This window comes from Physeter macrocephalus, chromosome 2 (genome assembly GCF_002837175.3).
Source record: "Physeter macrocephalus isolate SW-GA chromosome 2, ASM283717v5, whole genome shotgun sequence".
NCBI lineage: Eukaryota > Metazoa > Chordata > Mammalia > Artiodactyla > Physeteridae > Physeter > Physeter macrocephalus.
Genome location: NC_041215.1, coordinates 30,753,083 through 30,767,146, shown reverse-complemented (window position 1 = coordinate 30,767,146; position 14,064 = coordinate 30,753,083).

Below are 14,064 nucleotides of genomic sequence, written 5' to 3'. Positions count from 1 at the left end.
CTTTGTCCCTTGAGGTCTGTGCACACCCCAGCCATCAGAACACTCACATCACTCCTATCTTTCCCATAACAGGAATAACATAAGCAAACTCTTTACAGTGGCCCACGGGGCCACTGACTAACTGTCTGACCATCTTCGCTGCAGCACTCCCTCTCACATCCTCTATTTCAACTACATGGACTTTCCTGTTATTGCTCAAACAAGCCAAGCATATCCCTGTCTTCGGGCTGTTTCATTTGCTATTCCTCCCTCTTAGGATGCTTTTTCCCGATGTCCACATAGCTCTCACTCTCTTACTTCCGCCTGGTTGTTCCTCAGATGTAACCTTTTGGGATTTCCCTGGTGGCACAGTGGTTAAGAATCCGCCTGCCAGTGCAGGGGACACGGGTTCGAGCTCTGGTTCGGCAAGATCCCACATGCCGCGGAGCAACTAAGCCCGTCCGCTGCAACTGCTGAGCCTGCGGGCCACAACTACTGAAGCCCGTGTGCCTAGAGCCCATGCTCTGCAACAAGAGAAGCCACTGCAATGAGAAGCCCACGTACCGCAACAAAGAGTAGCCCCCTCTCTCTACAACTAGAGAAAGCCCGTGCACAGCAAAGAGGACCCAATGCAGCCATAAATAAATAAATAAATTTATGTATTTTTAAAAAGTCACCTTTTCCAAAAGACCTTCCCAATCATGCGATACAAAGTAACACCCCACCCCTTGCTCTCCCTATCCCCTTGCTTTGCTGCATTTTTCTCTACAGCACTTAAACACACTTATAGAACATGTGTGTGCTATGTAACTCCTTGTCTATTTCTTTGTTGTCTGTTCCTCCTGAAACCTATCCTGAGCCCCACTCTACTGTGCCTTGATCCGAACTTGCTGTGTACACAGGGATCCTTGCTGTGTGCACTGGTTCCTCCCAGGAGTATTTGCATTCTGCCTGGAACTCCAGATGGTGTGGTTACAGGTGCAGTATCCGTAGCCCCTGGTGGGGAGATATACTTGGGTCCAAAACTCTTCTACTTTTGAAGTCACTGCTGATTTCAACCACAGAGACTTAAAGAGTTCACACCTAAGTCCTCTCCTGGATCTGTGATCTCTCAGCTTGATTACCAGAAGGGACGATCCTTCCCCTCTGTACACCCTTCCATCGGCGCCCTTCGATGGACACCGATAGAGTGTGTTCTAGGGAGACAGTTGGGGGATCTCACCTCGGTCCACTCCTCTCCATCTCCACATCCAGTTGGTTCTGTCCTGGACGATACAGCACCGACTGCTCCTCTCAGGTTCACCCCTGCCCCCAGTTTCTCCCTTGAAGAAGGTGGATCTGTGAGAGTCAGCCAGGACTGTTCTCTCTCTCACTCTTTAACTAGGACAGCAGAAAACCCAGAGTCCTTGCTTCCTCCTATATTTCATCACACAGCGTGTTCTCTCTTAAGGCCAAGTTGCTCCCTCTATAAAAATGATTAGTTAATTGGGTGTAGGCAGTGCAAAGCGGAAGGGGCTATGAGCACAAACAGCTGAAAGTGCTTTCCTCAAATTATCTCCATTAACAGTGAGAATAAATTCCCAGGACGCTCTGCCTTCGGTGCCTCCAAGTTGTCTGAGAAATTAGAAGAAGCATTAAGTGCTTCTGCATACTCTCTTTCTGCTCCAGAGCCTCACCAGCCATGAGAAGCTTCTTCATCCAGAGGCTCACCCCAGGACGTTCAGGGCACAGGCAGCGAGAGCTTAATTAGTCACCTTCAAAGCTTGGGCGGCCATACTCCTCAAGTCTCCATCAAAGCAACGAGGCCAGAGCAGGGATACAGTGGGCTGATGAGGGACCAGCGCCAGGGTCTCCAGAACACCCCCGAGGTGGGCATTGTTCTTCTTGTGAGAAGCCGGCCCAGGGATGGCCCCTCTCAGATCAACTCCATTTCAACTCACAGTCACTCATAAGGCACGCGAGATTAGCAAATAAGGGCGATTGTCTATTAATTGGCCTTTGTGGTAAGTCAACAGTGAACTGTGGGTGTGCCTGCTAGAAGAAAATTACACTCATCTTTACTCAAGGGAAAAATAGCCCTTTTCATCTTTTTGCAGGAGAAAAGGGAATGAGAAATATTTAAATTAGTCAGCGAGAAGAATAAAAGTGAGGAGTGGATGTAGGGGGTGTGAATGTTTTGCATCTGGTTTAAATGCAATCCTTTATCACACCTCTTCTAATTATGAATTATTATTTTGGTTATTATTGAGAAAATGGTCGTCAATTGCTAAATTACCATGCTTCACTCACTCCACTGAGAAGAATTTATTTGTACCAGCAACCCTCAAGCTAATTTTGACTTTGAATTTCCCTTGGTATTGCTGCTAAGCATAACACGAAAGCCCACCCCCAGATTAAAGGGGTTTGGGGTCGGGGTATCCCTCTCAGTGCCCAGAAGTTGAGGGGATGCTGGTGAGGACAGTCTTACTGACAGCAAGCAGAGTCTTCACTGTAAACATCAAGCAGAGCCCCAACCCCCTTTGTTTTCAAGAGCAAATAATGCCTTTGTATTCTAAGGCAGGGCAGTTTAGACATTGCATCAGTCCGTGTATTTTTAGAAAAAACAAGTGGGCCCTTGCTATCGCCCCACACACGTCTCCCAGATCTCCACTGGCTTCTGTCTGTAAGGCTGGGGAGGAGAGTCTTGCAACCCTGACCAGGATCCTAGACCGAGGTGGAAAGGTGGTGTTACTTTCTGGGAGGTTTCTGGTCCAAAAGAGAGAGGGTTTGAAAGGGCAACAAAGTGGAAAGAGCCCTCTACAGGGTCAGGGATACCTGAGTTCAGTATCGATTCCACCTTCACAGCTATGAGACCCGAGCAAGGTCCTCAACTTCTTTGAGTCTCAGCATCCTCACAGGTAGAGTGGGTGAGTAATACCTACTTCACATACCTGTTTTGAGGCTTCAGGTTACTATATGCATAGAGACTTTTTATAGAGGAAGCAACGAAGGCCCAGAGAGGGAAATAAACTGCCAGTGCACACACAGCACAGTGGTGGTCAAGCCAGGATTAGAGGCTGCCCTTCATTACACCCGTTTCCTGGGCAACTCAAAATTTCACGGCTCAGCCACATTCACCCATGGAAAGAAGGATATAAATTAATTCATTAATAGTTTCTTATATGTTACACATTGAAATGATAACATTTTGGATGTATTTGTTGAAGTAAAACAATATTTTTCATTTCCCCTGTTTGTTTTTCCTTTTTTGTAATGTGACTACTACAAAACTTTAAATTACTTATGTGGTTTGCATTAGATTTCTATTGAATGCTGCAGACCTAACCCATAATCAAATTTCCTCAGTTGTCTCAGAAATGTCTTTTTTTGCAGTTAAGCAGTTCAAAGAGGCACGTGTAGTTTAGAAAAACTCCCAAGTGATTTTCGTAGAGAACCATTGTTCTGGGCTTCTGGTTCAAGAAAAGTGACACTGGATGATGGTATTTGTAGATGATGTTTTGCAGCCAAGTGGCGCTAGGCCCTCCGCCCACTCATCTGAGTCCCTTACAGGAAAACTGATTTTGGAGAAGCTCCCAGAGGCATGTACCTGTTTTCTTACCTAAAAAATTCCATCAGTCTTTACTAATAATATTATTAGAACCACTTTCTTAAAGATATTGCATTCAATGAATATTTATCCACATACACTGGCCACTCTTCTAGGCCCTGGGTATTCAAGAATGAACAAGATAGGGAGATTCCTGCCTTCCTGGAGTTTACATTCTGGTAGATAGTGAAAACCACTAAGATGTGTTTGGCTGCAAGAAACAGAAAACCCTTGACTTAAATGGGCTTAAACAGTCGCAAAGTGCTTTTTCACACACCAAGAAGCTCAGAAGTCCCTCGACTCCAGCTGTGGATCCCAGGGGTCCAGCTCTGGTCGTCCAGTCTTGATCCTGTGCTGCTCCAGTCAAAACCCTGATTCTGAGGCTGCTTAGCAAGATGCCGTCTCTACTTCCGCATCCCCAGCTCTCAGCTGAACCTCTTGTGATCCATCTCTGAGCCCTTCTCCTTGGTCACAGCTCTTTAGTCCCAAGTTCTAATAGCTTTTGTCAGCCTTGGTGCTTATATCCCTGGTTCCACGGCAGTCGAGAGCAGGGTTAGGGTTAGGGTTAAGTTTGGCTTGGAGTTATGGCTAGGGTTAGGGTTGGGGTTAGGTTTAGCATTAGGGTTAAGTTTCCTAATAAACCCTGCCTCTCTCCTTCCCTTCCTTCTCAGTTCTGCTGGTCTCCCTCCTGCCTCTGTCCTTCTCACCCCCCTCTGAAGAGTTCATTCTCTCCCCCAGCTTCAGCTAAGATGAAACCTCTCAGAGCTGGACCAGGAGCCACAGCCTCGTCCCCACACGCCAGGTCCCTGTTCTCAGCTGCGTGCTGGATGTTTGCCCTCTTACAGCACCGTCACCTTTATCCATTTTGCCGTTCGAAACCTTAAAGTCGTTTTGTGATCACCTTGCTTTGTGGAATGAAGACTAGAGAAGAAGGCATTCGGGTGTTTGGTGGCAGGAAGAATGTTGAAAAGAGGGTGAAAGTTACATCACACACTGCTCAGCAGTTGCCAACCCAACTGGTGGTGTGTTGCCAGGTATTATTGCATGTATCTCGCAAAGCAACCTAAAGGAGATGAGCCAGAAAGAGGCTTGTAAGAACAGAGCCTTTGAGTAAATAAGTCATTGAGAGATAATTCCCGGTCCCAATGTGGCAACCAAGGGACATAGGGGACAAGCAGGCTACCTTCCGGCCAAAGCAGCAAGGCAAGGACTTGAGGAATAGAGCCCAGCTGCTACTTATTCAAAACCTCAAAACCTGGGTGTCGGGCTTCCCTGGTGGCGCAGTGGTTGAGAGTCCGCCTGTCGATGCAGGGGACACGGGTTCGTGCCCCGGTCCGGGAAGATCCCACATGCCACGGAGCGGCTGGGCCCGTGGGCCATGGCCGCTGAGCCTGCGTGTCCGGAGCCTGTGCTCCACAACGGGAGAGGCCACAACAGTGAGAAGCCCGTGTATCCCCAAAAAAAAAAAAAAAAAAAAAACCTGGGTGTCCCTCTTTACATAGTCAAGCAGAGCTAGGACCCAGAGAGCAGACAGCCTGTGGTCCACACTGCCATGTGGCCATGCCACCTGTGTCGTGACATCCATCCTGATGGAGCACTCAGGCCATGAGAAGACCCCCCCCCTCATGCCCAGGAGGATGATCAGGGCCCCAGGCAATTCATGCCTTACCTCCTTCTTCAGCCACTTGGCCCAAGCCAACAGGCCTCTGAATCTCACATGCCTGGTGCTGAATGCTCACTTTGCTTGCGTCATGAGCTAAGGAGGATTGAAATAACCTGTCCTCCGCCCCCTACCCCGATGGCCCCAAATTACCAAGAGAGCAGTCTAGAGTTCTTGGATAAAATTAAACTCTACCTTCTCCCCCTATAACCAGCTCCCCTTTCTCAAGGCCCCCATTTCCAATCACCAGTACCGCTTTTCTCCCAGGTTCAAAATCTCTCCCTCCCTTTCCATACCATGTATCACTTCTATAGATTTTCACATCTACATCACTCCTTCCTTCCTGGCCGCTTCTCGTGTGATTATCGCAATGGCTACCTAACTGGAACCCCAGCTCCAATCACACCATTCCTCTCACTTTCTCCAAAGTCTTCTGTGTCCCCTGCTTAATAAAGCTAGAGCTCCCCACTTGCCAGAGGAGCTAACTGGGGAAATGCATTCTCACAGGGACAGTGTGGCTTCAGTGGTTCTGTGTCCAGGCCAACCGGCAAGTCTGATGAAAACAGACATTCTGGACAGAGCAGATCTTATCAGCAATGAGGAAGCTAAAGTGAACTGGAACCATCTCTGTTGTCAAGCTCATGGCATGTATTTTCTCATTCATCTGCACCAAATCTAAGAATCTGTATTCTTACCTCACTTTATAGAAGAGAAAAAGGAGGCTTGGAAAGGAGAAAAAATTTCCCCAGAATCACACTTTTGGCACATACCTGAGTCTAAATTCTAATCCAGCTGTCTGAGCCCAATGCTGTGGCCTCGACAGAGGACAGGGTGTGATTTTATTCACCACCATATCCCCTCACCTAAAAAGGGCCTGGCACATAGTAGGTACCCATTGACATTCAGGGGATGAATAACTGTTGGAATGGACCAGCAATGAGGGCCAGTAATGTCCAAAGGGCAATGGATTTTTATACCCAAGAAAACATGAAATGAAGTTGGGCTCCGATGGTACAGGACTTTAAATGTCTCCGTGAGAAATGAGAATTCATTTCTATAGACCAGGGAAAGTCGCTGCAGCTTTTTAATTAATGAGCCCTCTTTTCAACAGCTGCACCCTGAATCTGTTACCAAGAGTCTTTAAACAAAAAAGAAAAGAAAAGAAAACTAACCCGAACGGGGAGTCCCTCGCAGTAACTTCATTCCTTGTTAAAATTCTCTATGAATCCTCTTTCTCAGGCAAGACGTGAAATTACTGATTTTGCTCCTTCTCTTCTGATTTGCACAGATCTGCCCTTTTGAGAGCCACAAATGTGCAGTTGTCATGCTGCCATTAAGTCTTCTAAAATATTGATTTCCAATGCGAATTCCCATCCTCACTTTTTACCTTCAAAAGGAGAAGTATGTCAGCGAAAAAAATCTTATTTCCCCACCCTTTGCTCTGAGGTCAAAGCCACTTGTAAATGTAATACTAAGTTTATGAGCAGCTATTTCAATCCAAACTTTAAAAGTAGGGAAACTGAGACCCGAGAGGGTGATACGCCGCGTTCAAGGAACCATGCCCCTCAGGCCCGCAGTGCTGGGAGCACTGTGTTTTGTTATTGTTTTTGTTTTTTTTGCTGTACGCGGGCCTCCCTCTGCTGTGGCCTCTCCCTTTGCGGAGCACAGGCTCCGGACGCGCAGGCTCAGTGGCCATGGCTCACGGGCCCAGCCGCTCCGCGGCATGTGGGATCTTCCCGGACCAGGGCGCGAACCCGTGTCCCCTGCATCGGCAGGCGGACTCTCAACCACTGCGCCACCAGGGAAGCCCGAAAGCAGACGTTTTTGATATGTGCTTGTCCAGAATCCCTTCTTCCACCAATAGTGCCTGGGTTTTCCTCTGAAGAACCTGACTTCTGAGCTCACGTAGTTCCAGCTGGAGCTGGACGTCTGGACGTCCAGGGCACGGGGCCCCATGCCTGGTCAGTCAGAGAACCCACACCACCAGCTACACGGTTAGCTCAGGGAAGGGCACGTGACTCAGTCCAGACTTTTGCTGAAACTACTGGAAAAGAAGTGCCTTCTCCTCATAACAGAACCTGGAGCTGCCAGCAGCCGCATTCACCACCCCAGGGAGCAACTGCCTGAGAATAAAGCCTAACGGGGGGAACATCGATAGGCAAAAGGGTCACCTTCCTGATGACACACACCTGGATCCAGCTGCTCCTGAAGCCAGATTCATTTCTTGAATGTCTCAGTTTCATGAGTCCCCTAAGAGAACAACCACAACAATCACGATCACTTTTTAAAAATTTAGTCTGGTTTGATTAGATTTCAGATACTTGCAACTAAAGAGTCCTTTTTACAGACATAAAGAACTATTCAGAGGAGAGCCTGCCACATACAAATAGGAAGCTACACGTGAGAAACTGATTTAGCGCAGAGAAGAGAGTGGACAACAGCACTTGGGGAGAGAGGAGTGGGTAACAGGATAGGTGAGCAGATAGGTCCACAGAAAAAAAGATCTGAGTGTAAAGGCGAATTGGAAAGGAGGGAGAAATGTGTGTGGACACAGGAGCAGGAAGGCAGAGGTGCGCTCAGAGGGGCAGCCGCAGGAGATGACAGCCCACAGGCATGTCAGGGAGGCAAGAGCACCGGCTTCTTCATGGGGCCAAGGGGGCACTGAAGGCTTTAATTAAAAAATAATACAAATGAATGTGTAAGCAAAGCAGAAACAGACTCACAGATAGAGAGAACAAACTTACAATTACCAAAGGGAGAGGGAGGGGGGAGGGACAAATTAGGGGTATGGGATTAACAGATACTATACATAAAATAGATAAGCATCAAGGATGTACTCTATAACACAGGGAATTATACCCAATATCTTATAATTACCTATAATGGAATGGAATCTGCAAAAAAAAACCTGAATCACTGTGCTGTACACTGAAACTAACACAACATTGTAAATCAACTGTATTTCAATTTAAAAAAAAGCAGGTATCACAGTCCGATTGGCATTCCCAGAGCATCACTGGCCATCACAGCCCGCGGACGGTGCAGGAGGGAACATTCAACACACAGCTCCCGCCTTCTGTTTCTCTCTCAGGCCCGTTAGACTATGAGGCCTGTGGATGAGGGCCGTGTCTCACAAACCACTGAATCTGCCCCCCGAGCACCTGGCATGGAACTGGCACAAAAAATGTTGTTTGCATAAATGTTAACATGTTCTACGTATGCAGTGTGACATGGTTTTCAAAGCACGTTCATCAGCTAAGCCTTGTCTGATCGCCCAGATGTAAGTCCACTGGGGATTTTTCTCGCTGCTTAGAAATGAAAGCTTGGGGAGTTTAAGTGCCCCACACAAGGGCTCACCTGGGTCTTCTGAGTCCCAGTGCAGTGACCACCCCCCCCACCCCCCGGTCCATCATGCTGCTTAACTGTTCCTGCCTGGCCTTCCTTCTACCAGTCCCCTGAAGCCTCAGGGCCAGCAGAGCCAGGTGTGAGCTCTGGGGTCAAGGAGTAGTAAGCGGGCTTAACCAGCCTGAATATCACTTTCTCCAAACGGCCGTAGATACCCCTGCAGTTCTTTCTAATGGAAGTGGGTACTTTCCTTTCATGACACTTATAATTTAAAATAATCTATTTATAGAGTTACCCTATGGTCCAGGGATCCCACTGCCAGGCATATATGCAGAGAAAACTATAATTCAAAAAGGTATATGTACCCCAATGTTCATAGCAGCACTGTTTCCGATAGTCGGGACATGGAGACAACCTAAATGTCCGTTGACAGATGAATGGATAACGAAGATGTGGCATATATACACCATGGAATATTACTCAGCCATAAAAAAGAATGAAATAATGCCATTTGCAGCAATATGGTTGGACCTAGAGATGATTATCCTAAGTGAAGTAAGCCAGACAGAGAAAGACAAATATCATATATTGCTTATATGTGAAATCTAAAAAAACAATTTAAAAGACACAAATGAACTTATTTACAAAACAGAAATAGACCCATAGGCACAGAAAGCAATTTATGGTTACCAAAGGAGGGAAAAATTAGGATTTGGGGATTAACAGATACACATGACTGTATATAAAATAGATAAGTGACAAGGACCTACTGTACAGCACAGGGAACTCTACTCAGTATTTTGTAATAACCTATAAGGGAAAAGAATCTGAAAAAGAAAAAATATATATATAACTGAATCACTGTGCTGTACACCTGAGAAAAGCATGACATTGTAAATCAACTATACTTCAATAAAATTAAAAAATAACGTTTAAAAAAAAGAAACGAAGTTTTTGTTTATAATATAGAACAACTACTCCTGTGAGACTGTGACCCTGTCTCACTCTGGGTTTCTGAATAGGGACGAAAGCAGGGCCTAGCCCGGGCAGGCAGCACACTGACCCCAGAGTGACCAGGGAGTGTGCTGTGTGTGTGTGGTTGCAAACATGCCCCAGACCCCTGACCCAGGGAAGGAAGCTCCCAGTCCTCAGCATGGGCACGGGACCCACAGGGCTCCCGCACCTGCCCCTTCCCATCCTCTCCCCGCTCTAGAAAAGCCCACCACCTTCCAGACCCCTCCACGGCCCTTCCTGCCCCTGCTGTCCCGGACACTTGGAAGCCCTCTCCCCCTTCTTCACTCTTTGACTCCTCACACGCCAAGTCCCTCACTGTTTCCTGGTCTCCCCTGCTCTCTACCCAAGCTGTCCATTTGGGAGTGCCCTGGAGTGCACCCTTGAGCCGCCCTCCCCATCTGCGGTCCCTAGGTATCCCTAGGTAACCCCGTGCCTCAGCTGTCTCCTCTGTGATAATGACCCCAAAATGCAGGTCTATAGCCCTCAACTTTCTCCCTGTCTGCACCTCCAAGATGGTAGCACCAGGAGGCACACATGGCCCCTGAGTTCTTGACAGGCGGCTAGGTGTGCCACCTTGAGGTGTGCCGAAAGGGGAAACAGGCGCCAGATTTAGATGAACTCATCCCCCAAAATGAAAAATATCTATTTTATTTTGATTGTTATTAAAATTATAATACTGGGGATATATTGGATTAAATACAACGTATACTTAAATCAGTTGCACATCGTTCCCTTTTACCTCTTTAAGGAGCTTCTAGTGAATTTTAAAACCACCTAGGTGGGGCTTCCCTGGGGCTTCCCTGGTGGCGCGGCGGTTGAGAGTCCGCCTGCCGATGCAGGGGACACGGGTTCGTGCCCCGGTCCGGGAAGATCCCACGTGCCGCGGAGCGGCTGGGCCCGTGAGCCATGGCCGCTGAGCCTGTGCTTCCGGGAGCCTGTGCTCCGCAACAGGAGAGGCCACAACAGTGAGAGGCTCGCGTACCGAAAAAAAAAAAAAAAAAAACAACAACACCTAGGTGACTCACATTTGTGGCTCACGTTGTATTTCCGCTGGGCGGCGCTGCTCTGGAGCACCAGACTGCCTCTGTCTGCCCCACATCTCTACTTGGACGTCCAAGAGGAACCTCACACTTAAAAGGATGTGACAGAACCCTTGATCCCACAAATGCTTTTTCTCACTTAATTTTCCCCTTCTCGGTACATGGCACCACAATTTCCCCAGCTGCTTGATTCAAAGCCTAAGAATTAATCCTGGGTTCTTTCTTTTCTTCACTCCCTACATGCAACCCATTTGCAAGACCCAGGGGTTCTCCCTCCAAATCTGGGTCCGTCTCTCCCGGGCCCTACCACCGCTAACTCAGCCACCACGCCCCTCTGCCCTCCCCGCTTCCTCCCTCACCCCTGGCTATCCAGCCTCACTCAGCATATTCCAGCTGTGCTTAAAGTAAAATCCAGGGCCCCATCACAGCCCACGAGGCCTTCCAAGATCCTCGCGATCTGGCCCCTGCCCCGCTCTTTGGGCTTTGCGTCCCACCCGCCTTGACTCTTGATCATTCACTGGAGGCTGGTGCATGTTATTTTTTCTACCCCAGGCTTTGCCATCATCCTGGTTGACGTCAGCACCCATGTGGATGACTCCGCGATGGCCTTTTACTCCCTTTCCTGACCTACTTATTTCCAGGGCTCTTTCCTTCCTCTCCCCTGAGGCCCTGTCTGCCATGGACACTGCTGCACTTTCAGGCCCTGGGAAGTACTCATGAATGTTTGCTGAGTGAATAAACGCATACACCCCTCCTTTGAACCGCCCCCCAAAATCTGTGATTGTCCCCATCCTGGCAATTTCCATTCCGTATCTCTTTACCGACCTATCTCCCCAGCCAGACAATGAACTAACGAGGCTAAGGCCAGTTCTTACTTATTTTATCCCCTTACACCTGTCACAGAGACAGGCCCACAAGGGATATTTGGTGAATTCATATTGAATCAAAGTGATCTACTGGGAGCTCTTGACTTAACTACATTTCTCGGAGCTAACTAGTTGCTACCAGACACACCCTCTCAGGCTTGCCCCCGGGGCTGGAGCTGACCCCGTTTGGGGTGCCGGGAGTAGTCTGTGGGCTGTCGGTGACCTCCTCGACCACCAGGCCCCCACTGTGCACGCAGAGGTGGATAAAGCCAGGCTTCAAGAGAAAAGGATGGAGCAAGGGTGCTGCCTGCATCCTTCACGCCTTTTCACCTCCCGGGTCCGCCCTGTCTGAAGCCCAGCTGCATTCCTGCCCTTGGAGTCCAGAAAGTAGTTCTGTTTCTTTATCCTAAATTCCCCTTTCTTGTTCAAACCAGCTCCGTCGGTCCAGGGCCCTTTGCTCTGCTCTTTGCAACCAAGAGGCCTTACCAGTGCAGGTCCCCAGGGGGAAGAGGAGTCTGGCGGCCCCTGCTCTCCACGTTATTCAAGGTCTCAGGTTTGCAAAATGCAGCTTCTCCCCCATGGTGACTTGAAACTTAGGCAATGACAAGTAGCTCCTCTCTGCAAAAATGTTGGGTCCCGGCACTGAGGCACGGTGGGTGCTTACCTCCTCCTTTGATTAGTGCTGGGACCCAGGGCAAGGGGCCATCCCTTGGACCTCAGGCACATTGATGAGAAACATGCCTGTCTACCTTGGTTTACGCAGCAAGAAGTTTCCTAAAAACTGTATGCAAATCACATTTTTTTAAAATAGAGTCCCATTCCCCACTGACTATGGCTGTCTGCTCAGGATGCTTTCTGTTCCTTTCCGTTTTATCTCCAATTGGCAGCAGCAAACCATCACCCTAGCTTCACATTTCTCTTCTTCCCAAGTGGCTCATCAATCAATCAACAAAATTCTCATTCAGAGTCTATTCTGTGTAAGACATTGTTCATGATCTTTACGGAGAACAGAGAAGGCACCGAATGCTCCAGGGGAGCAGCTCTCTGAATTCTCTATAAGACCAGGTGAATAGCCCACCTCTTCTTTATCTCTTCTGTAAATTCAGGTTTTCTTCTATCAGGTTTTCCCAAAGAAGTGCTCGTGTGTACCGAGCAGCCTATCATGGTTACCATAGAAATGGAGGCTCATAAAAAGATGTTTAGAAACATAAGCCCTTCCCTAAATCCTCAATAATAGCAATCACCGTTGTTTGGAGCCATAATTGGGACTATTCAGGGTGAGTTCCGAGAAATAAGCACAAATAACTCACTGATCTACAACTCCTGGCAAAGCAAGAGCAAGCTAGGAAAAAGCTAACATGCTTTCAAAGCAAGCCGTGCCAGGCCAAAATGATTTTTCTCTGTGGCAGAAGAGATACTCCTATAACCAAAGACACTCTGGGTCAACCACTCATCTCTCTGTGGTCTGGACTTCGCCCAGGCCCTGTCTTGTTGTCTGTGACATCCAGGAGCCTTCGTAACCTGCCTCAGCTCCTACCCAGCTTCAGAAGAGACTATCTGAATTCTTTTCAGTTATTCACAATCCACCCGTGCCCACAGAGGATTCTGAGGCACCTCACGAAAGATGGTGCAGCACCAAAACGTAAATAGTGACAGGGTGAAGGATCGGAGCAAAGGGCTTACTGGAGAATTTCTGTTTGTTTGCAAGTAACAGAAATGAATTCAAGCTACATTTATATGGGAAAAAAAAAGGAAATGTTGCAACTCAAAAAATATGTACTTGAGATTTAATCTGTGGAACCCAAGAGCTAGAAAGTAACTGGGCCCCAGGAAAGAAAGTACCAGTAACAAAGCTTCTTTCTGGATCCCAGAAGGTATCAGCTGACTGTCCTACAGCTCTGTTTATCTCATGCACCTGACTCTCTCTTCTTCCTCAGAAGTCTGGCATGCCTCCTGCCCATCCACTTAGTTATCTGCAGCCCCCAAGTCTGCTCCTTAGGGCTCAAGCCACCTGGGGAGATGCTGACTCTCTCTTGGTCCAACCCCAGATTCCTAGGAAGAAGTCATCTTTGGTCCAGTTTGTCACAGATGGCTGCCATTTACCCAGAAATTAGTTGAGGTTGGATGTGAGGGTGTCTTATCTTGGGCTGCCATAACAAAAAGCCACAGACTCGGGGGGCTTCAACAGCAAGATTTTGTTTTCTCACAGTTCTGGAGATTGAAAGTCCAAGATCAAGGTGCCGGCATGGTCAGTGTCTGGTGAGGCCTCTCTCTTTGGGCTGCGGGCAGATGACTTCTCACTGCATCTTACATGGCCTTTCCTCCATGCCTATGAGTAGGGAGACCGAAAGGAAGCAAGCTTTTGGGTGTGTCTTCTTGTAAGGGAACTCATCTTACCATGAGCATCTCAAGACCTCATCTAAATGAAATTACCTCCCAAAGACCCCATTTCCAAATACCATCACACTGCGGATAGGGATTCTACAGATGAATTGAGGCCTTGGGCAGGGAGCACACAACTCAGGGGATAACATTATTCAGAGTCACAACTTGGGGCGGGGGGGTGGTCTGCCA